Consider the following 24,788-nt stretch of genomic DNA (forward strand, 5'->3'; position numbering starts at 1 on the left):
AGGGAACTGGGAGCGCGGGCAGGCGGGCGGGCGGGAGGCGGGGAGGGGGAGAGGGAGAGGGAGAGAGAAATTGGCCATTCAAAGCCTTCTCTGAGCTAGAGGCCGGCTCTAAACTCCAATGAATTCAATTAACTTGATTGCTAACGTGTGTAGAGAAATGCAAGCCACATAGGGGGTCACCACCTGATTCCTGGCTCTCTTCTGGCGGCGAAGGTGGGAGCCCTTGCCTTGTGGACTTCCCTGAACCCCCGCGTTACACGTTCCCTCTGAGCGATAAACTCCCTGTTGTGCTTAAGTAATTTGCTTTAAAGCCAAATGGTGCCCTTCGGCTAAGTAACCGCCTCGAGGAATAGTTGGGAGGGGTGTGTGCACGTGTGTGTGTGTGTGTAAGTGTGCGCGTGTGTGTGTACCTGGAGCCTTCGACAGCCGGCTGGGACTCTAAAAAGACCGCGCCGCTCCACCACTTGTTAACCCTTTCTTCCCGCCAACTCAAAAGTTTCTGAGCTGACGTCAAGTGTCAAAGCCTTTCTCCTAAAGAGGTTTCTGCCATGGGTGGGCGGAAAAAATAGAAAAATGATTATATATGTATTTTTGCTCAACCTGGTCCCCTAACATAAAAATACTTAAACAGCGCGCATTGAAAATAATACAAATTGTTTCCTGGAGGGCTGATATTTAGCCATCTCTAAGGAAATGACATAAGTGGCTTTTGCTTCTTGCAAACTTTCTTCTGCAAAGTTAACGGGTAAAAATATGTCTTGCTTGGAGATGGCCTTTTCTGGTCGTTTTTTTACAATTGTCCCAAGACTGGGTAGAGTTCGTTTTTTGGCTAGTTCCTCACCCCCTCATCATCCGCCCCCTTTCTTTCTCTTGGTCCTTGTCAGCAAGCCTTCTGATGACTTAAAAATGAACAGTAGGTGGCACTGTTTAGAAAAAAATGACTGAATTTACAAATTAACCAACTTGGTCTTTGGAGATTGTGCTTGAAATTGTTATAGGGTAAAACAGATTTTCTTTCTTTCTTCCTTTCCTTTTTCCTTTCCTTTTCCCTTTCCTTTCCTTTCCTTTCCTTTCCTTTCCTTTCCTTTCCTTTCCTTTCCTTTCCTCCCCTTCCAAGGATCCTCTGAGGGGTGGGCTTCTTTGGCACTCGACAGGACCTTGAAGACTGGGTATATTTGGGCTATAGTGAACAAGTCGACACAGAAAAGTCGAATAAACTGGAAACGATGCTTTCAACACATCGCACAAGGTGTAGTGTTGGGGGATGTGATTAGAGGTCAAACATTTTACTGCAATACCACGGAGTCAGCCATCCTAGTCCCCAGGGGCCGACCTGCAAAATACTGTGTGTTTCCGCAACCCCTCCCCACCTCCACACACAGCGGTTACCCCTCTGGGAAGCATTACCTTGGCCTGATGACTTCATGCTGCTCAGGGGAAACTCACTGATTTCCCCCAGCAAACCTTCTCGCTTCAGCCTTTGTTTGAACTCTGCCTTAGGTGGGTCAACTCTTCAAAAGACTGGCTTAAATTTCAGAGCACCATTTCATCCCACTTAATCAGACTCGATTTTCCTGATTCGGTAGTTTTTCGGTAGTTTTCAAATGCTAAATTATAATTTTAAATATGTTACCTAACTTCTGCACTCTGACATATAACATGGATTAGACTGATTTAGAGGTAGAGTGGAAATTGTGGGGTGCCAAGTGTCTAGCTGTGAGGCCCCAGGGGGACACTTAACCTTCCAGCTCTAAACTTTCATGGATATGATACGTAATACAGGAATACCTATTATTGCTTACTAGCATTTAACTGTGCCTGTGCTAATAGTTCAAGCAAGAAGCACATTTAGTAAAACTAGTTTACTTTATTATAGAAAAACTAATGTTGTTTCTCACCTCGTACTTGTAATTCATGACCCATAAAACAAAAGTAAAATGTTCTCTGACTACAAATGGATATACAGCTACACATTTCTGTCATCCTCCCATTTCCATGCCAAAGAAAGAGGTAAGAGGCCAATACAATGTGAAGCCAGAGGTGAAAGTTACTTGAAAACCAACTTTCAAGTTTGAGAGACTTTAAATTCAAATCCCATCTTTGATGTTTGCTGTTTGTGAGCTCCTGGAAGCATATTTCACCTCTCTGGATCTTCATTTCCTGGTTGATAAATGGAGGAAATAGCTGCAAAATGGTTTAGATGATATAATGTGTTAAATTAAGAGATTAGCTTAGTGCCAGCAACATTGTGGGTATTTGGAAAAACATTAGTACTGAACTCTTTTCCTGCCTTTCTATTCCTCGAATTATTCTTGGTGAGCCTTAACTGTGGTTTCATTCTAGGCTCTCCTATTTGACCTACTTCAGCTTTCTACTGTCCCCCCCCTTTTTTTTTAGATGGGGTCTCGCTCTTTGGCCCAGGCTGGAATGCAGTGGCATGATCTCAGCTCACTTCAGCCTCCGACTCCCAGGTTCAAGCAATTCTGTCTCAACCTCCGAAGTAGCTGGGACTACAGGTGTGCACAACCACACCTGCCTAATTTTTGAATTTTTAATAGAGATGGGGTTTCACTATATTTGCCAGGCTGGTCTTGAACTCCTGACCTCATGATCTGCCCGCCTCGGCCTCCCAAAGTGCTGGTGGGATTACAGGCATGAGCCACCACACCCGGCCAACTCCTCATTCCTTTATTATTATTTTTTATAGACATGGGGTCTCACTATGTTGCCCAGACTGGTCTTGAACTCCTAGGCTCAAGCAATTCTTCTTCTGCCTTCCAAAGTGCTGCAATGATGAGAGCCACTTTGCCTGGCCCCTTCAGTCTTTTAGACTGACTTAGTCAGTGCTCCTGAATATATCCCAGACATTCACATTTAATGCAACTTCTTTTCTGAATCTCAGGCCATAATTACAATCACTGGTCATGGAGTAATAATTCACAAGCACCAGATTAAGAGACATAAGATCCAGTTTCACAAATAAGCTGTGGCACCAATCAATTGAATAACATTAGATAAACCTCAGCTTTCTATCTTACGTGAGCTGTCTGGATCAGAAGATGACATCCTTTCACCCATCCCTTTCAGGTTTTGGCATCCTGAAATATACCTTATAGAACCCATACCTGTTATGTTTTCACCTGTACAAGACAACAGAGAAAACGTGATAGTTTTTACTTGTGTAGATGTGAGTTAGCTGTATATTGTTGCTGACCTCCATCCCACAGCACGAAATGTATGTTTGTATGTCTGAGAGACAAAGTATCCAGAACAAGGATTTAGTACCTTCATAGTCCTCTGTATATTTGCTTCTAGAAACTTTGGTAAATAAACTCTTTACAATCTTAACTATTGAGAAACTAAAAAAAAAGTTTATATATGTTTTATCTATCAATATTAACCACATTAGACATTAAAGCTGACTTGAAAAGTTTTAAAATACTAATCATTTAAAGTAATAAGTGCAGTTACATACCAACTTAGTAACATTTTGTGAAAATAGCTATTTTTCAAAACCAAAAGTGAAAAAAGTAGCACTGTTTTCCACGTTCACAAATCTCTCTGCTGTGTAGCTGATAGAAAACAGCTGGATTCTCCTATTTGCTTTGCATTCAATTGTTCTTTTGAGTGAGGTATAAAAAAAAACCTGGTATCACACGCAAATGTAATTGGGAAATGAAAGAGTATTTGTAGGTTTTTAAAGATATTCCTCGTTTATACTACATCAAAACTTGGTTAAGTTGTAATGTTGTGAATTGACCCAGGGCTTGGACCTCTGAAGATTTGCTGAAAATCACTGACATGAAGTAGATTAATAGGACACAGGGAATATACATTTATTTAATGTGTATACCCAGGGCCCTTTAGAATGAAGACCAAAAGATACAGAAGAAACTGTTTTTATGCTTAAGTTTAACAAAGAATGGGCAGCCATGTAGATACAGGATAGAACAGAAAGGGCATCATCTATTGCTGGCAGATTGGAGTTAGCTTGGTGTACAGCAGACATCTATACTGTGTCCTTTCTATTTCTTCACACAGAATATTAAAAAGCCAAACACTCAAGGATTAAAATTTAATAAAACTATTGGCGGGGTGCAGTGGCTCACGCCTGTAATCCCAGCACTTTGGGAAGCTGAGGCAGGTGGATCATGAGGTCAGGAGTTTGAGACCAGGCTGACCAACATGGTGAAACCCCGTCTCTACTAAAAATACAAAAATTAGCCAGGCATGGTATCATGTGCCTGTAATTCCAGCTCTTCAGGAGGCTGAGGCAGGAGGATCGCTTGAACCCAGGAGGCGGAGGTTGCAGTGAACTGAGATCGTGCCATTGCACTCTAGCCTGGGCAACAGAGCAAAACTGTGTCTCAAAAAAAAAAGTAAAAAGCTTAGGAAACTTGTATTTTCATCTACAACCTCCTTGAAGCAGAAGTTCCCAAGCTTCGGAGTACTTACAAGTTTATAAAGAAGACAAAGGGAGAAAAAAGTTAAGCCAACTTTTTTTTTTTTTTTTCCTAATGATTTACAGTAATTTTCTTTCGATGCATCAATTTGAAAGACAGAATCTCAAACTAAGGAAATCATAGTCATTTGGGAGAAAGCTAAGAAACTGGGAATGAAAGATTTTTCAAGAATCCACTACATTTCTTTTTTTCCCAGGCATTGACACCTGATTTTATGTTTTCAGGAGAATAAGACAATCCAAATTCTATTTCAGTTTTCAAATTAAGAAGCCTATGTTCAAACACAGGTGGCTGAAATCCTTAGCAGCATGGAGGGCCCCTAAACCAATTTAGTAAAGTGATTCTTCCTACCTTTATCCAAGAGAAGTGTTAGCTCCAAAACCCTATTAGTAGAATTGTCATTCCAATTGCAATTCCAGGGCTGGTACTGTCGCTATCAGTCCTAATAATGCAATTATTCCACTTCCACGGCTGATACTGTCTCTAGCAGTCCTAATAATGCCATTAAGTACGACTCCAGGTATTAGTCACATCCTGCCTACCGTGAAAGCCATAGCAGGGTAACTTGAAGATGCAAGCAAGCAATTGAGAAGCTTACCAAATATATTATATTTTGGTGAATTATAGGTGTGTTCTCTCTCATAGCATTTTCTTTCCAGTATTTTAAAGTTTCCAGGTTCAATCCAGCTCAGTGCGGGATTGAGAACTTAGTGTGCGATGGTTCCAACTATGCATTATGTATAGGCAGAGAACCAGGACCTATTCTGATTTTGTTCCTAACTCATCTGTTGCAAACAGCACCTGTTGTTTGTCCACGCCAAATTCATCAGGCTTCTAATTAAGCAATTGTTTGTTTTGAAAAGCCAGGTGGCTTCAAGACTCAGAGGTGAAAAGGAATGTAAAGCTATACTTCTCAAGTGGTCTGAGAGTGGTCTCCATTGCAATCAGTTGGCTGCTGTTAAAAACATAAATCCTGTGTCCAAACCCCAGACCTATCTCATCAGAATTTATAGTAGTGGGTTCTGGGAATACGCCTACTTTGCAAAAACTTCCCCAGGTCATTCTTATATAAACTGGGAAGCTTGGGAACTTCTGCTTCAGGGGTCGTATAGATGGAAACACAAGTTTCCTAAGCTTTTTATTCATACGTCTTTAAAATTATATTTGTGTCCTTAAGTCTAATTGGATAACAAAAGAGTAACAGTGCTTACTCTAGTAAAAATAGAGTAGTATTTTTTTGCAGAGTAGTATTGTAATTTCTAAATATTTTTTCTCTTCAATGACAGTATGTCTGTCTTGAACACCCTGAGGTTTATGTAATCAATAGCTTATCTGCTGGGACATTAATCCAGTGATTTCCATCACAGGTGAGACAATAGCAAGTATAAAATTGAGGACTCTAGACTTGAGCTACGGATTTGGGGCACCCTCACACTTGTATCTGCATGGTCTGGGGAAAACTGCTCAATCTCTCTAAACCTCAGTTTCTCTGTATTTATACTCTCTGTATATAAAATAGATATGGTAGTAAGATCTTAGAAGTTCATTGTGGGGAGTAAATAAAATTATCCTTTGAAAGCTCTGATAAGCAAGAAATAAATGTTTGCATAATTATGGGTGTTGTTGAAAACACTGTTAGGTTGAAAGATGACGGGTGTACTCATCCCTAAGAACTTGCTTCGTAGCAACAATGGAGATTTTCAATTTCCCCTGTTCTAGTAGGCTTTCTGCTACTGTATACTTCTAGATTATGCTCAGAATTCAAAAATGTAAAAAGCTGGTCAAGACTTCTTGAATGCTTAAAAGCTGCAAATGTGATTTTTAATTCCTAAATAAAATCCCTTTAAAGTACTAATTATCAGCTGCAGTATGCAGTTTAGAAGGAATTTACTGTAGGGGTATTCACCACGTCTACTTAAATATTGGGAAATTCCATATTCAAAAAGGCCTAAAAGCCAAGTTTATATACTTCTTTGAAATAGTTGAGTGTTTTCTTTCTTGCCTATTGTGTTTACCCAGGGAAACTAACAGTTCTCATCTGGTTTTCAGCACACCCTTGCTTCATCTCGTGCTTCCAGCTCAATGATCTCAGGTGTGTAGAGGTCAAGTGACCCATCCAGGTCACACAGATTGAGTCAGAGATTCAGGCCAAATTGAATTTTTGTGTCAGCATTTTTGACAAGTTTCTAGGAATGTCTGAGAATAAATAGGTAACTAAAACTGAGTCTTTACACCTTTGCTTTTAGAGCAAAGAGAAAGGATACTTTTGTTATTATTGATGTTTTAATTCCATTTAAAGTTCTAAATAAAATACAAAATATTTCTAAGTATAATAATTCAGATATGACTTATTAACTCTCCTCCAAATAACTGAATTTATCCTGCTATCACATTAGAACTATAGCAGAAGACTTCACCTCTTGGAAATTCTGGCCAATTTGATCTACTTTCAGCCATCTCCTTATTTTGGGCTATCATGTTCATTGTTGCTGCATATTCTTTCACCAGAAGTTTATTAAGCATCTGCTATAGGCCAGGTAAAGTCTTACCATTAACATTTGCAGGACTCAGCACAAGAGTATTAATTGTGGCTCATATGCCATATATCTAAATGCCTAATAGTTATAAAACAAGTTGCAAAGTATTTGCTAAAATTAAAATGCTCCAGCATACTATGCCAGAACAGCAGTGCAAGAAGAACGCACTACCAGCCACCAGCACCCAGGTACCAGTCTCCTGCCTCTGGCCCTCAGCCCATCCCTCTTTTTTCTCCACTCATGGCCACATCCCATAACGTGATGGACTTTGCACACATGCCTTGAATATCCCAGCTTGCACAGTGAAGCGCATCCACACCTATAGCAATCAGGCCCCCTTGTAGTATTCTTTGTGGACCACTGTCCTCCAAACTCCTTAGTCTGATCTGACCTTAAAATTTCCAATCCAATTGCAAATATTTTTCTTTATCGTAAATGATATTAAACAAGTTAGTGCACATTTTCATTACAATGTCTCTCAGTCCCAAACTACTCTTTCTGCCTATACTACTCGTTTCCATCTCTGTCCACTTCAGTATTCTTACTCATCGGTCCCTCTCTTAGCTTTGATGGTATTCCATGCCTAACTTTCACATCATAGTCATTGTCTTTTATAGTTATGTGTGCATACATATGTATATATCATTTGGCAGTTGCATATGTGTATATATACAATCATATATATGTCACATTTGCAATTGAGTTGATGTGTGTATATATGTAAAGTTTGCAACATGTGCATGTATATGCGTGTACATATATATACATATACATGTACACACACATACATACACACATATATATATATATACACGTACACATTCACATATATTAAGAAGTATGTATAGATGCCAGGTACAGTGTTTCACGCCTATAACCCCAGCACTTTGGAAGGCTGAGGTGAGCGGATTGCCTGAAGTCAGGAGTTCGAGACCAACCTGGCTAATATGGCAAAACCCTGTGTCTACTAAAAATACAAAAATTAGCCCAGTGTGGTGGCACACACTTATAATCCCAGCTACTTGGGAGACTGAGGCAGGAGAATTGCTTGAACCTGGGAGGCAGAGATTGAAGTGAGCTGAGATCACGCCACTGAACTCCAGCCTGGGTGATGATTGAGACTCCATCTCAAACACACACACACACACACACACACACACACACGCAATATACATATATATATATATATACATATATATATACATATACATATATATATACACATATATATATATATATATATACACATATATATATATATATATATTTTAGAGACGGGGTCTCACTCTGTTGCCCATGCTGGAATACAGCGGTGTAATCATAGCTCATTGTAATTCCAAACTCCCAAAGAGAGGGCCCTGAAGGGATGGGACTTGCAGGGAGAGAGGAATGGGGTATTTGGTGTAACTTTACTTCATTTCTTCTATGATGCCAACCTTTACTAAGGGTTCCTAGCTAGAGATTAGCTTCTTGTCTGCTACTTCCCTCATTCAATTAACAATCAAATCATTTTAATTTTACCTTTAAATATTTTTGAAGTCCTATTTCCCCCCTCTAGCTCATGTATCATTCCTTTGTTTAGGTCCTCAATATTTATAAACAGGCCTGGTCATAAATTAATTTCATATGAGCCATCAATATGAGGTATGTGAAGTGCACAAATCTAAAGTGTCATTTTCATTTCCACAAATATAACTGTAATGATAAATAGAATATATGAAACCAGAAGGTAAAAGTAAATCCAATTCTAATGGCAATTACAACGAATATAAATGTGTCAAGCTTACTTGGAAACAAAAGAGACAGAATTTCATCACACAACACACTCATTAGTCTATTTTTTTTTTCTTTTTTGCTGAACAGATTTTTTTAAAAGCCAAACAAAATATAGTGAATTTAAAAAAACTAATTGAAATTTGGAAATACTGGGTAATATGCACCAAACGAAATCCAGGAAAATAATTTAACGTCGGTGTTACCTTATTCTACCTCTGCTACTACATTGTAGGGTCCTATATTTGTTACTCACTTTGCCAATTATCAACACATTTTTTTGTCTCATAGTCATATACATTTGCAAACTAGTAGTAGTAGAATGAAATAGCAACTAGGATTATAAGAATATATAAGAAAATCTAAAATAATAGCTAGTTATTTTTTAACACTCTTATAGCTTTTTAGACATTTCCTCTTTTCTGATGTACATATATAAGCACAATAAATTTCCCTCTCAGCACTGTTTTGGCTATGTCCCACCTATCTTGGTATGCTGAGATTTTTTGCTTTCATTCAGTACAGTATGTTTTTAAGTGTACTTTAATACTTTCTCTTTGACCCATGGATTATTTAAAGTGCAATTGCTTAGTTTCCATATGTCTGGTGACTTTCTGCCCCTTCTGTTATCAATTTCTAGTTTGATTTCATTGTGGTCAGAAAACACATTCTTTATAATTTCAATTCCTTTAAATTCTTTGAGATATGTCTCTCTAGGTGTATGCATTTTTTTTTTTTTTTTAAATGGAGTCTTGCTATGTCATCCAGGCTGGAGTGCAGTGGCGCGATCTTGGCTCACTGTAGCCTCCATCTTCCAGGTTCAAGCAATTCTCCTGTCTCAGCCTCCCGAGTAGCTGGGATTACAGGCATGTGTCACCATGACCAACTATTTTTTGTAGTTTTAGTAGAGGCAGAGTTTAGCCATGTTGGACAGACCAGCCTTGAACTCCTGACCTCAGGTGATCCACCTGCCTAAGCCTCCCAAAGTGCTGGGATTACAGGTATAAGCCACCACCCCCAGCTCTAGGTGTATGTTCTGTGGGTGCTTGAATATATTCTGCTCCTGCAGGATGGAATGTTCTATAAATGTTGATTAGAGCCGTTGGTTAATGATGTTTTTGAGTTCTATTTGCTATTTTTTTCTCTAGTTGTTTTCTCAATTGTTGAGAGAGACATGTAAGTTCTAGCTATAATTGTGAATTTTTCTATTTCTCCTTTCAATTCTGTCAGTTTTGCATTCACGGATTTTACAATTCTGTTGTTTGATGCATACATATTTAGAATTATTTTCTTGGTACATTGACCCTTTTATTATTATATAATCTACTTCCTCATGTATGGTAATTTTCATTGCTCTAAAATCTAGTTTAGGTAATATTAATATAGTCACTTCTGTTTTCTTTCAATGTTTGCATGAAATATCTTTTTCCATCCTTTTATTTTCAACATGCCTATATTTTTATATTTGAAATGAGTATTTAATAGACTACATATACTTATGTCATGTTTTTTATTTCAATGTGCTTATCTATGTCTTTTAATCAATGTATTTAGACCATTTACATTTAATATTATTATATTAGGGCTTTAGCCTGCCATTTAAATTTTTGTTTTCTACTTGTTCTCTCTGATTTCCATTTCTATATTTTATTTTCCTTCCTTCTGATGGGATGATTAAACATTTTTTAAAATTTCATCTTATTTCATCTGCAATTATTTTCAGTCTCTCCTGTATATACATATATACCTCTTGTATAATGTATATATTTCATTATACATACCTAACTTGCCACAAAGACTACTGGTATTAAGAGCTGATCATCTTGAGTAAAATGTAAAAACCTTACCTCCCTTTAACTGCCTTTAGCCTCCACCTTTTATAATTGTCTTAAAAATTTCTTCTTCATATATTTACAATCATATCATGTAAGTTTTAACTTTTATTTCCACCATCAAACATAATTTAGAAAACCCAAGCAGAAGAAGAAAATTCATTGCACTTGCTCACATCTTTACTCTTTCTCTTGTTTTTTCTTCCTTCCAGATTTTCTAAGATTTCTTCTTTTATTATTATTTTTCTATTTATAGAACATATTTTGCCCATTCTTTTCAGGTAGGTCTGCTTGGTGATAAATTTTCTAAAATATTTTGTTCTGAATAGACTAAGAGTGCTAATATCTTGTCTAATTTCCTTTTTTTTTTTTTTTTTTTCTGTTGAGACAGGGTTTTACTCTTTTGCATAGGCTGTTGCCCAGGAGGGCACAATGGCACAATCATAGTTCAGTGCAGCTTTAAACTCCTGGGCTTAAAGAATCCTCCTCCCTTGGCCTCCTTAGTACCTGAGACTACAGACATGCATCACCATACCTGTCTAAAAAAAAAAACAAGACAAAACAAATTTATAGAGATGGGGTCTCACTGCATTGGCCAGGCTGGTTTCAAACTCTTGGACTCAAGTGATCCTCCCATCTTGGGTTCTCAAAGTGCCAGGATTATAGGCATGAGCCACTGTGCCTGGCCAAAATTCTGATTTTAATTTTTTTGGATAAATACCCAAAAGTAAGATTGCTGAAATACATTATAGTTTTAATTTTTTGGCAAAAGCTCCATATTACTTTTCATAGTCACTGCAACATTTTTCTTTCCCAACCACAGTGTACAAGGATTCCAATTTGTCCACATCTTTGCAATACTCTTTTTTTTACTTTTTTGATAAGAGCCATCCTGACAGGTATGAGATACTATTATATAGTTTTGATTTGCATTTCCCTGGTGATTGGTGATGTTGAACATTTTTTTTTCATATCCTTGTTAGCCTGTGTGTCTTTGGAAAAATGTCTATTCAAGTCCTTAGCTAACATTTTAATTGGCATTTTAGGTTTTTACTAGAGTTGTAGAAGTTCTCTCTATATTTTGGAGATTAGCCCCTTATCAGATATTTGGTTTCTAAATATTTTCTCCTATTCCACAAGTTGCCTTTTTACTGTGTTAGTTTCCTTTGCTATGAAGAAGCTTTTTAGTTTGATGTAATTCTATATGTTTATTTTTATTTTTGCCTGTGCTTTTGGTGCTATATCCATAATGTCATAGTCAAAAACAACCTTTTGCTATTAATTTTCTTCTAATTTTATAGTTTTGGGTCTTACATTTAAAATTTTAATGCATTTTGAGTATAGTTTTTGTATAGTGTAAGAGTCCAATTTCACTGTTTTATCTGTGCATATCCAGTTTTCCCAGTACCATTGGTGGAAGAAACTATATTTTTGACCCCCTTGTTGAAAATCAGTTGACTACATTTGTGTGGATTTGTTTCTGAGCTCCCTATTCTGTTCCATAGGTCTAGATGTCTGTCTTTATGTCAGTTATATTATATAAGTTGGTAATATATTTTGAAATCAAGAAGTGTGATGCCTCCGGCTTTGTCCTTCTCTCTCAAGATTGATTTGGGTATGTGCTGTCTTTTGTGGTTCCATATGAATTTTAGGATCCTTTTTTTCTCTTTTTGTAAATATGCCGTTGGGATTTTGATTGGATTACATTGAATCTGTAGAACATTTTGGGTAATGTAGGCATTTTAATTATATTAAGTCTTCCAATTCAGGAATATAAGATGCGTCTCATTTGTTTGTGTCATTTTAAATTCATTTCATCAGTGTTTTGCAGTTTTCAGTGTACAGGTTTTTCACTTCTTTAGTTAAGTTTATTCTTTGATTTTTTATTCTTTTTTCTGAGATAGCATCTCGCTCTGTTGCCTGGGCTGGAAATGCAGTGTGCCATGATCACCACTCACTGTGGCCTTGACCTCCCGGGCTCAAGCAACCCTCCTGCCTCAGCCTCCTGAATAGCTGGAACCCGCAGGGACACACCACAATTCCCAGGTAATATTTAAACATTTTTAAAAAGTAGAGATGAGATCTTGCTATGTTGTCCAGACTAGTCTCAAACCCCTGGACTCAAGTAGTCCTCCTGCCTCAGCCTCCCAAAGTTTTGCGATTACAAGCATGAGACACTGTACCTGGCTATTTTATTTTTTGGTACTATTCTAAATAGGATTATTTCCCTAATTTCCTTTTCACATAATGCATTGTTAGTATATAGGACAACTGATTTTTTGCTGTTGATTATATATCCTGAAACTTTATTTATTTATTAGTTTTTTAATGGAGTATATGTATATATATGTATAATCTGCAAACAGGAACAATTTTTTACTTCATCCTTTCTGTTTCTTTTTTTTTTTGGTGGGGGGGTTGTTGTTGTTGTTGTTTTTTTGAGACAGAGTTTCACTCTTGTTGCCCAGGCTGGAGGTGCAATGGCGTGATCTCGGCTCACTCCAACTTCTGCCTCCCAGGTTGAAGCGATTCTCCTGCCTCACCCTCTTGAGTAGCTGGGATTACAGGCATGCACCACCATGCCCATCTAATTTTGTATTTTTAGTAGAGACGGGGTTTCTCCATGCTAGTCAGGCTGGTCTCGAACTGCTGACCTCAGGTGATCCACCCTCCTCAACCTCCCAAAGTGCTGGGATTACAGGTGTGAGTCACTGTGGCCAGCTGTTTTTTGTTTGTTTGTTTTAACTTATTTTAGATTCAGGGGTATATGTGCAGGCTTGTTATATAGGTAAACTCGTGTCACAGGGGTTTGTTGTACAGATTATTTTGTCACCCATATACTAAGCCTGATATCCCATAGTTGTATTATTTTTTTCTGATTTCCTCCCTCCACCCATCCTCTGCCCTCAGGTGGGCCCAGTGTCTGTTGTTCCCCTCTTTGTGTCCATAAATTCTCATCATTTAACTCCCATTTGATTCTTTGTTGCCTAATTGATCTGGCCTAGGACTTGTAGTGCTATATCAAACAGGAGTGGTAAGAGCAGTCATCCTTGGCTTGTTCCTGATCTTTTGATGTTAGAAGAAAAGCTTTCAGTTTGTCACCTGTGAACATGGTGGTAGCTTGGGCTTTTCATAAATGTCCTTTATTAAGCTTGAAGTAATTTCCTTTTGGTCCGACTTTGTTGAGACTTTTTATGGTGAAAGGGTATTGAATTAGTGAAACATTTGTTTTGAATCTATTGAGGTGATGTGATTTATCTCATGTGATTTATTTCCTGTATTCTGTTAATGTGGTATATCACATTAATTGATTTTTTATGTTGGGCCGTCCTTAAATCCCAGGGATAAATCCAACTTTCTCATGGTATATAATCTTTTAAATTTATTTTTTGATTTGGTTTGCTATGTTTTGTTTTTATTTTTGTTTCTTTTTTTTTTGAGACAAGAGTCTCACTCTGTCACCCAGGCTGGAGTGCGGTCACATGATCTTGGTTCACCGAAGCCTCTGCGTCTCAGGTTCCAGTGATTCTCCTGCCTCAGCCTCCTGAGTAGCTGGGATTACAGATGCATGCTAGAACGCCTGGCTAATTTTTGTATTTTTAGTAGAGATGGGGTTTTGCCATGTTGGCCAGGCTGGCCTTGAACTCCTGACCTCAGGTGATCCGCCTGCCTCAACCTCCCAAAGTGTTGGGATTACAGGCATAAGCCACCGTGCCTGGCTGGTTTGCTATATTTTGTTGGAGATTTTAGCATCTATTTTCATCAGGAATATTTGTCTGTAGTTTTTTTTTTCTTGTGATTTCTTTGTTTGGTATCAGAGTAATGCCTTATAAAATGGGTTTAAAGGTGTTCCCCTCTCCTCAGTTTATTAGAAGAGTTTGAGAAGAATTGGCATTAATTTATCTTTAAATGTTTGGAATAATTTACCACTGGAGCTGTCCAGCTCTAGGCTTTTCTTTGTTGGAAGGTTTTTGATTACTGATTCAGTCTACATATGAGTTATATATTTCACTTCAGACTTTCTATTTCTTCATGGTTTATCTTGGTAGCTTGTATATTTTTAGAAATTTATCAGCTTTTTTAGGTTATCCAGTTTATTGGCAAATCCTTGTTCATAGTACTATCATGTGCCATATAATGATGTTTCAGTCAATGATGGATCTCATATATGATGGTGGTTCTATGAGATTATCATACCATATTTTTATTGTACCTTTTTAATATTTATATATGTTTAGATAAACAAATACTTACCATTGTGTTAAAATTGCCTTCAGTATTTAGTATGATAACATGCTGTATAGATTTGTAGCCTAGCAACGATAGACTTTACCATGTGGCCTAGAAGTATGGAGGCAATACCATCTAGGTTTGTGTAAGGACACTCTGTCATGTTTGCACAAGAATGAAATTGCCTAACAATGCATTTCTCAGAATGTATCTCTATTGTTAATTGACACATGACTATAATCTGTTATGATTCTTTTATTTCTGTTAGCATCATTGTAATGTTTGTTCTTTCATTTTTTATTTTAATCATTTGAATATTCTCTTTTAAGTTAGTCAAGTGTTTGAGTTTCGTTTATCTTTTCTAAAAATCCAATTCAGTTTTATTGATTTTTAAATTGATTTTCTATTTCTTATTTTGTTTATTTATGCTCTAAATATTTTTATTACCTTCCTTCTACTGCGTTTGGGATTAGTTTGTTCTTTTTTTTCTTGTTTAGTTTTTTAAATTATAAAGTTAGGTGTTTATTTGGGATCTTTCTTCTTTTGTAATGTAGATATTTATTACTATGAACTGCCGTAGGAGTATGCCTTTTGCTGTATCCCATAAGTTTCGATATGTTGTATTTTCTTTTCATGGGTCCCAATATATTTTCTAATTTTCTTTTTAATTTCTTATTTGACCCAATGACTACTCAAGACTGTGTTGCTTAATTTATACATATTTGTAAATCTTCCAGTTTTCTTTCTGCTATTAATTTTCAGCTTCATTCCATTGTATTCGTAAAAGATATTTGGCATAACTTTAGTCTTTTTAAATTTATAAAAACTTGTTTTATGACCTAACATGTAGTATATCCTGGAGAAAGATCCGTGGGCGATGAGAAGAATGTGTATTCTGCTGCTGTTGGGTGTGATGTTCTGTATATGTCATTTAGGTCCGTTTAATCTATAGTGCTATTTAAGACCTCTGTTTCCTTATTAATTTTATGTCTGGATATTCTGTACCTTGTTGAGAGTGTGGATTGAAATCTAGTATTAATGCATGTATTTTCTATTTCTTTGCTGAGACTGTTTTTCTAATTTCCTTGCAAGTGTTTGCAATTGCTCATTTTAGTGCTGTTTTAAAATAACTGAAGCATTTTTATAATAACTGTTTTAGAAATTATTGTGACACAGTTCAATATATCTGTCATATTGGTGTTGGTATTGGTATCTGCAGATATTTTATTAAATTTAGTTTGAGATCTTCCTGGTACGTGGTATGAGTGTTGCTCATTTGAAACTTGGACGTTTGGGTGTTGTGTTATGAGACTGGATTTTATTTAAACCCTGCTCTGGGCATTTTTGCTGACATTACACTAGGAAAGAAACAGGTTGTATTGCCTCAGTTCTGCCAGGTTAGGGTGAAGTCCAGGTTCTCTGCTTGTCTACTCTTGACATCTCTTGGGGGATATCCTTGCTATTGTTTGGCACAGGTGGGAATTCTGCTTTCCAGTAAGCCTCCATTGTTAGGTCCCTGGCCAGGAGGGGTAACAGGTGTGTTACTGCTTTTGGTGTGTCTTTCACTGACACCACGGGTGGGACAAGGGTATAACCTCCTTACCACTGGGCAGTAGTAAGAGTCACTTACCTCCACTGGGCCTCGCTGGCATCACTCCAGCACAGACTAGGAAGAGTGCCTCAGCACTGCCAGCTGTGGGTGGAGCCTCAGTTTCCCTAAATCATCACCACTGATACCTCAGGGGAGGCAGGCCTCATTATCACCAGGCAGGCAGTATTGGCTCTCTGCTCAGTCTTTGACAGCACCCAAGCAAAAGGCTGTGGGTGTTGGGGCACAACCTAATGAGGGTGGATATGTAGGCTCTCCAGTCTCCCTTTGCTGGCCTGGGTAGATAATAACACAGTGTTTTATGCAGTGCGTTGTTGAAGTAAAGCAGGTTTCGTTTAAGTTTTCTGTCTTACTAGGTTGCTCCTTTTCTGCTCCTCTGTCTAAAGAAAGAAGGCTTTGATGGGGTCTTTTGGTTGTTGTTGTAACTGGTATTTTGTCTGGGATGACCAGCTTCTTCAACTCCGTACCTGAGATTTTTGAGGCAAAAAGGGAATTCCAGGAAACCCACCACTGTGTCATTTGTTAGATCCCAAAGTCCCTAGCCAGTCTGCTCTTTTTTTCTCCATCTTTCAAGGTCTTCTATACAATTTCCATGGTTTTTAGTTGTACTTAGTGGGAGGAATAGGGAAAAGTATGTCTACTTTATCTTCTCAGAATCAGAAGATTTCTGTACTTTTTAGAGTTATTGTAATTACTTATGTTAGTAAATTATACATAAATTAACAAAATATAATGTGGGGAGGACTATAAAATCAACCTTAGTTTGAAATCATTGGCATCAAATTAGGTATGAATGAAAAACTTAAAAATACTGAGGGTTTCTACACTGGGATTGTTTTTCAAGTGTTACTAGATTTCCAGTAAACTCTAAGGAAGTCAAAACTGGAAATTATAGAAGTTGTATTACTGATATGATTTATAAAAGATAGCACAAATAAGTGAACTTATGCCTCCATCCCTCTTTCCTGAATGCCATAGCTCTATATCAAAATGCTGACAAATTAACGCATATATACATAAAGTTAAAATTAAAATATGGAGCTGGGCACGGTGGCTTAGTCCTGTAATCCCAGCACTTTGGGAAGCCTAGGCAGGTAGATATCTTGAGGCCAGGATTTCGAGGCCAGCTTGGCCAACATGGTGAAACCCCATCTCTACTAAAAGTACAAAAATTAGCCGGGTGTGGTGGCACATGCCTGTATCCCCAGCTACTCGGGAGGCTGAGGCATGAGAATCACTTGAACCTGAGAGGCAGTGGTTGCAGTGAGCTAAGATCGTCCCATTGCACTCCAGCCTGGGTCTGGGCAACAGAGTGAGACTGTCTCAAAAAAAAAAATTAAAATATGGTATTTATCACTATTTTTATAATATTTGAATATAACTTTTAAAAACCTTGACTGGGAAAGAGAAGAGATATAACCATCTTTTATATGCTGCTTGAATCTGACTTCCTCCTATTAAACATCTTTCATTTAGCTGAACTGGCAAAGTTAAGTTGTCCACTAGAATGTTTTCATTTTCTACAACAGGACCCAGATCATTATGGACCGAGCTTTAAATGGTTTTGACAGGTAGCTGAGAAAAATCCACCTGAAGAACAATTTTAGCTTAATAAATATAAATATGTTTTTAGGTTACTTTAAAACATGAATTTTTTTGAGACCTGGTCCTTATTTTGTACACATGCACACACAGAGACACACAGACACACACACACACAAACATGCTTTATAAAACAAAACTGTATCTTTGCACCTGCAACTTCTGGGTGGCAGTAACTTGACATTCAAACCCATGTGATGGAGATGTTAATTTTCTACTCTCTTTGGACACTAGAACAGATGCTGTCTTAAACTTCAAAGGGATTTGACTACTTTTTGAGTTTCATTAATGAACAACAACTTTTCACAGACTTTTTTTTTTTTTTTTAAGAAAAAAACAACTAACAAAACATACAAAGGAAAAAGATCAATGCGGAATTCCTCAGTATTTTCTTTCCAAAGTCATTTTAGGGATAGAAAGGAAGTCAAATTCAAAACATTTTATTTTTCCCAGGAAACTGGACTGTAGTATATTTATTGCCTTTTAAATCTGATAGTTCATCTTGTGGCCTCTTACCATGGCAAGGGACCCAACTGTATCATGATAAGATAGACTTTGGAAGATAATTTGTTAAAGTGCTTTATAAAAAGAGAAAAACGGAATTGATGATAAACACTTTTGTTTCCTTTTGTGTGTTTTTTCTTTACTAGCTTATCTGTTTCTGACTGTTTTGTTTAGCTCACATATTAATAACACAATTCTTACTGTTTAAAGAGAATAAAGAAAAAAATTAAAATTTAATAGTTTTGAGTCTTCTGATAGAACAGGTAGGTTCTGAAGAGAAGAAAGTAAATCAGATAATGTTCTGACTCCCTGAATTAAAAATATTTCCAACTCTGTTAGAAAATTTTACATATCTGTAACATTGACTTATTATAGAACATTTTTTAAATCAAGATGTTTTATTTGTTAATATTGTACTCGCCATTGCAAATATCTTCACGAGAGGCAGGTAAAGGTTTGGGTTCTAAGTCAGCTAGACATAGATTGAAATAGCCCAGCTCCACTGTTTGATAGTCACATCATTTTATTATTTTTTCTTTTATTTTGAAGACAGGGTTTCACTCTGTCACCCAGGCTGGAGTGCTGTGGTACAATCTTGGCTTACTGCAACCTCTGCCTCCTGGGCTCAAGCGATCCTCTCACGTCAGCCTCCTGAGTAGCTGGGACTATGGGCACACACCACTTGCATCCGGCTAATTTTTGTCTTTTTGTAGATACAGGTTTTGTCATGTTGCCCAGGCTGATTTCGAACACCTAAGCTCAAGCAATCCCCCACCTTAACCTCGCAAAGTGCTGGGATTATAGGCATGAGCCACCATACTCAGCCACTGCTGTGTCTAAAAGCCACTGCTTTTAAACAAGTAACTTAAAATTTTCAGCTGTGTTTAAAAGCCACTGCTTTTAAAGAAGTAACTTAAAATTTTCAGCCTTTGGTTTCTGCTTTTATAAAATGATCAAATAATAATGATCTATAATGCCTTAATTAAAACTATTGGAACCCAGATGTGTTTTGGAATTTAGAAGAAAAACAATTTTTATGTATAAATTTTTATTGAGAAAATTGTTCAATATAATTTAGATGTTTATTAAACTCCTGTTTATGCATTTTTTATGCACAGTGAATAATGCAAAAATGAATACAAACTGTCTTTGCTGTCTAGGGTAAGCCCCTATTCTGTTTAATAGTTGCAGATAACTGGAATGAGTTATTACATTTCGTTATAGAGACATAGAAATCTGTGGAAGCTCAGAGGGAGAAAATGAATTCTGATGGAATGAGATAACTCAGGGAAAATTAGAAAAGAGATGGTATTTGGACTTATACCATCTTACGCCATTTTGTTTCTTCCATTTCATTAATTTTTCATGTTCCTTTTACTATTCTTTTTAGTATATTTGTCTTTTCTTCTCTCTTTTGTGAAAACTGTAACAAAAAAAACAGAAACCAGTAGTCCCATATATATCATTGCAAATTCAAACCCTGTATGGATGGCACTAAAGTCTTTGTATCAGCTAAGCTCTACTTCAGGCTAAAAACACTAAACATCACAGTCAGGGTGATATTAAACCTGAAAGGTTACAAGTGTCCCTGATTAAACTTATTATTCTTAATAATTATATATGTTTTCTAATTTAATGGTCTTATGAAGATAGCATTATTAAGGTACATTTTACATACCATAAGATGTATTTGTTTTAAGTTGACTTTTAGTAAAATTACAGAGGCATACATCTACCACTACAACCCAGTTAAACATTTTCCTCATCCTAAAGAGAGAGAGTGTAGAAGTTTTGAATGATACAAAGTCAATGAGGTATAAAAACTGTATATTATCTGTATCAGTCCATTCTTACATTGCTAACAATACCTGAGACTGGGTAATTTATAAAGAAGAGAGGTTTAATTGGCTTATGATTCAGCAGGCTACACAGGAAGCATAATGCTGGCATCTGCTCAGCTTCTGAGGAGACCTCAGGAAACTTACAATCATAGTGGAAGGTAAAATGGGTTTAGCCACTTCACATGGCTGGAGCAGAAGCAACAGAGAGAGGTGGGGAGGTGCTACACATTTTTCAAAAAACCAGATCTCAGGAGAGCTCACTCATTATCATGAGAACAGCACCAAAAGGATGATGCTAAGCCATTCATGGGAAACTGCCTCAATGATCCAATCACCTCCCACCGGGCCCCACCTTCAACATTGGGAATTACAACTGAACGTGAAAATTGGGTGGGGATACAGATTCAAATCATATCATTATCTAACAATGAAATAATGCATATTAACATTCTTAGGGGATGTGGGACAGCACTCCATTATAAAGGATATTGCTCTCATCTGTAATCCCAGAAGTTGGGGAGGTAGGAGGGTGGCTTGAGAGCAGGAGTTCAAGACTAGCCTGGGCAACATGACAAGACCCTCTCTCTAAGAAAATTTTAAAAATATATTAGGAGGGCATGGTGGCATGCATCTATAGTCTCAGCTATTCGGGAAGCTGAGGCAGGAGGATCACTTGAGGTCAGGAGTTCGAGCCAGCAGTGTGTTAAGATTGTGCCACTGCACTCCAGCCTAGGCAACAGAGAAAGGCTTTTATCTCTAAAGAAAGACAACCAAGGATATTATTAATAATATTTCTGTAGTGAATCAGGTAAAGATTCACACTAAACGGAATAAAGCATATCATGTCTGCAAATAGTTTTATGTCAATCAAGGCAGATTTTGCCTCTAGAAGAGTTCAAGTCATCCAGTGAATTTTGAAATACTTTTGGAGCTACTTTGAATTTGAAATTGCATGTAAGGTTTCCTAAACCTGTAATATTCATATTAAAATCATTGTGAGAGTTAAATCATTTGGCACTTAGCACAGTACTGCATACATAGCAGGCTCAATATTCCTGTATATATGTATATGTTGATAATTAATTAAACTGCCATACTGGAGAGCATGTGGTATAGTTTCAAAAGCACTGTCTGTTTGGTCAGGAGACTAAGTTCCAGGACCCACTGCCTTGTAAACTGGTGTGTGATATCAGGGTAAGATGAAAGCTAACATTTAATAATGAATGAATCCGCACTTTCCATGTGTTAATTAGTTTAATTTTTGTATCGCGATGATATTCTATAGATATACATTATTATTCCTATTTTATAGATAATGAAACAGAGGCACAGAAAGTTTAAACAACTTGCCTAAAATCATAGAGCAAGTGGTGGAGGAGAAACTCCAACCTAGTCATTCTGATTCAAGAGCCCGCCTCTAAAATGCCAGGCTCTATTTGCTAAGTCTCATTAATATTGCTGAAATTCCCTGAGCCCTGGTCTTCTCACTCTTGAAATAAAGAGGGAACAAAACTGCAGATTTTAATTTACTTAATGCTACAAACTCATAGTGTTCTGGACCTGAAAGGGATCATAGGGCATATGTAGCCCAAATTAACATTTTGGATGAATGAAACTAAGGTCTAATATTAAGCAGCCTCTTCATGGTAACACAATTAATGAATAACCTAAATCCTAGGTCTTCCAGTTTCTCAAAAGACAATCTTTGTTGAATCTCCAAAACATCATCTAATAAGGATATACATATTAACATGGTCAGATGCAGTAGCCCCACTTTCATGTTTATAAAAAATGAAGTCAGCCAGGTGTGGTGGCTTACCCCTGTAATCCCAGCACTTTGGGAGGCCGAGGCGGGCGGATCACAAGGTCAAGAGATCAAGACCATGCTGACCAACATGGTGAAACCCCGTCTCTACTAAAAATATGAAAATTAGCTGGGCGTTTGGCAGGCACCTGTAGTCCCAGCTACTTGGGAGGCTGAGGCAGAAGAATCGCTTGAACTCGGGAGGCAGAGGTTGCAGTGAGCCGAGACTGTGCCACTGTGCTCCAGCCTGGCAACAGAGCAAGACTCCGTCTCAAAAAAAAAAAAAAAAAAAAAAATGAAGTCAGCTGTGGTGGCTTACATCTGTAATCCCAGCACCGTGGGAGGTCAAGGCTGGCAGATCACTTGAGATCAGACGTTCAAGACAAGCCTGGCCAACATGGTGAAACCCCAACTCTACTAAAAATACAAAAATTAGCCATTCATGGTGGCACACACCTGTAATACCAGCTACTCAGGAGGCTGAGATGTGAGAATTGCTTGAACGTGGGAGGTGGAGGTTGCAGTGAATCAAGATTACACCACTGCACTCCAGCATGGGTGACAGAGTGAGACTCTGTCTCAAAAAATGAATAAATAAATAAATAATGAGCACATTAATCTCTATACTAATAGAGGCATATCGTAGATGGAAGTAGGTGTAGTATAGATATAGCTGATATATAGTAGAGGTCTAGAGTGCAGGAGGTATGGAATAGTGTATAGTAGATAGAGGTAGAGAGTTGGTTCAGAGTAGATAATATGGAAATATTAATAAAGCTCAGTGGAAACAGAGACAGGGTCATTAATCCTGCCGAAAGTGTGTTGGACAAATAGAAAGAAAACACAGAGAGGAAGTAACTTTTGAACTCTTGAAGAAGTGGCTTTGACGACAAGCAGACTGATTGAGACAGAGAAAACTGCTTGTTCCACTTGCAGATCCAGGAGAGCCAACTCAAAGCTACTGTCCACCCTCGTGGTATAACCTTTAGGCCACCTGAGTGCCAAACTGGAAGTTTATGTGATTAATGTAAGACTGCAAACTCCATTTGGGAATTAGAATTGCTAGCCTTATAAGTGTCAAAATTAATAGAATGTTTTGGTTAACTGCAGTTTCAGAAACATAATGAGTTTTATTTGCTTTGAGGGCCCACCTTCTTGGCCATCGGTAGTTAGAAGACATTTTTAATTCTTTTAGCTCTTTTTCTTTCTTCTAAATAAAGGAGGAGAAAGGACACCACCCATTTCTTATCTTTACGCATCATGGCCTAGTACAATGCCTAGAACAGAGTGGTAAGTTAACATATTTTTAGCAATAAAAAGAAATATTTATGGAGTATTTGTAGGAATCAGACCCTGTACTAAACCTTTTATGTGCATTTTCTATTTTAATTTTCATGTCCACTTTATGAGAGAGGTACCAATAGTAGCCCAGGTAATTGGGAAGCCTAGAGACTGAGAGTATGTCCAGTTGTATAACCCTGAGAAACTTGCTTAAATTTTAGACCTCAGAGGAGTCACGGACTCATGCAGTGTACTAGTTGATATGGTTTGGCTGTGTCCCCACCCAAATCTCACCTTGAATTGTAATAATCCCCACATGTCAAGGGTGGGACCAGGTGGAGATCATTGAATCATGGCACTGGTTTCCCCCATATTGTTCTCCTGGTAGTGCATAAGTCTCATAAGATCTGATGCTTTTATAAATGGGAGCTCCCCTGTACAAACTCTCTTGCCTGCCACTGCCTATGACATGACTTTGCTCCTCATTCCCCTTCCACTATGATTGTGAGGCCTCCCCAGCCATGTGGACTTGTGAGTCAATTAAACCTCTTCCTTTATAAATTACCCAGTCTTAGGTATGTCTTTATTAGCAGTGTAAGAACAAACTAATACACTGGTCTTCAAAACGTGGTATTTTCAAAATGTAGTAAGTTCATTTACATTTATTCACACAATGTTAATATGGCTGATAATTTTCTCATTGTAACATGTATTTTATATCAATGAGATATAATTTCAAAGTACTACTTTGTATGGAATGGGTAAGAGTGTTTGCTTGCTTTCAAGACATTAAAAATCAGAAAGAGGTCCATATGCTTTTCACAAAAATTTAAAATATAATACCAATGTGCATGGAGTTTCGTTTGGAGACAGAATCTTGCTTTGCCATCTGGGCTGTAGTGTATGATCTCAGCTCACTGCAACCTCTGCCTCCTGAGTTCAAGGGATCCATGCTTCAGTCTCCTGAGTAGCTGGGATTATAGCTGCATGCCACCACACCCTTCTAACTTTTTTATTTTTCATAGAGACATGTTTTCACTATGTTGGCCAGGCTGGTCTTGAACTCCTGGCCTCAGGCAATCTGCCCGCTTTAGCCTCCAAAAGTGCTGGGATTATAGGTGTGAGCCAGTTTGCTCAGCCCACTTGGAGATATTTTAACTGTGCAAATACTTTTTAGAAATGTAATCGGTGGGGAGCAGGGGAGGTGGCTCACCCCTGTAATCCCAGCACTTTGGGAAGCCAAGGTGGGCAGATCACTTGAGGCCAAGAGTTCAAGATCAGCCTGGCCTACATGATGAAACCCCATCTCTAC

The sequence above is a fragment of the Sapajus apella genome, unplaced genomic scaffold (genome assembly GCF_009761245.1).
Source record: "Sapajus apella isolate SASKATOON/1434 unplaced genomic scaffold, GSC_monkey_1.0 scaffold3, whole genome shotgun sequence".
In the NCBI taxonomy this organism is placed as follows: Eukaryota; Metazoa; Chordata; class Mammalia; order Primates; family Cebidae; genus Sapajus; species Sapajus apella.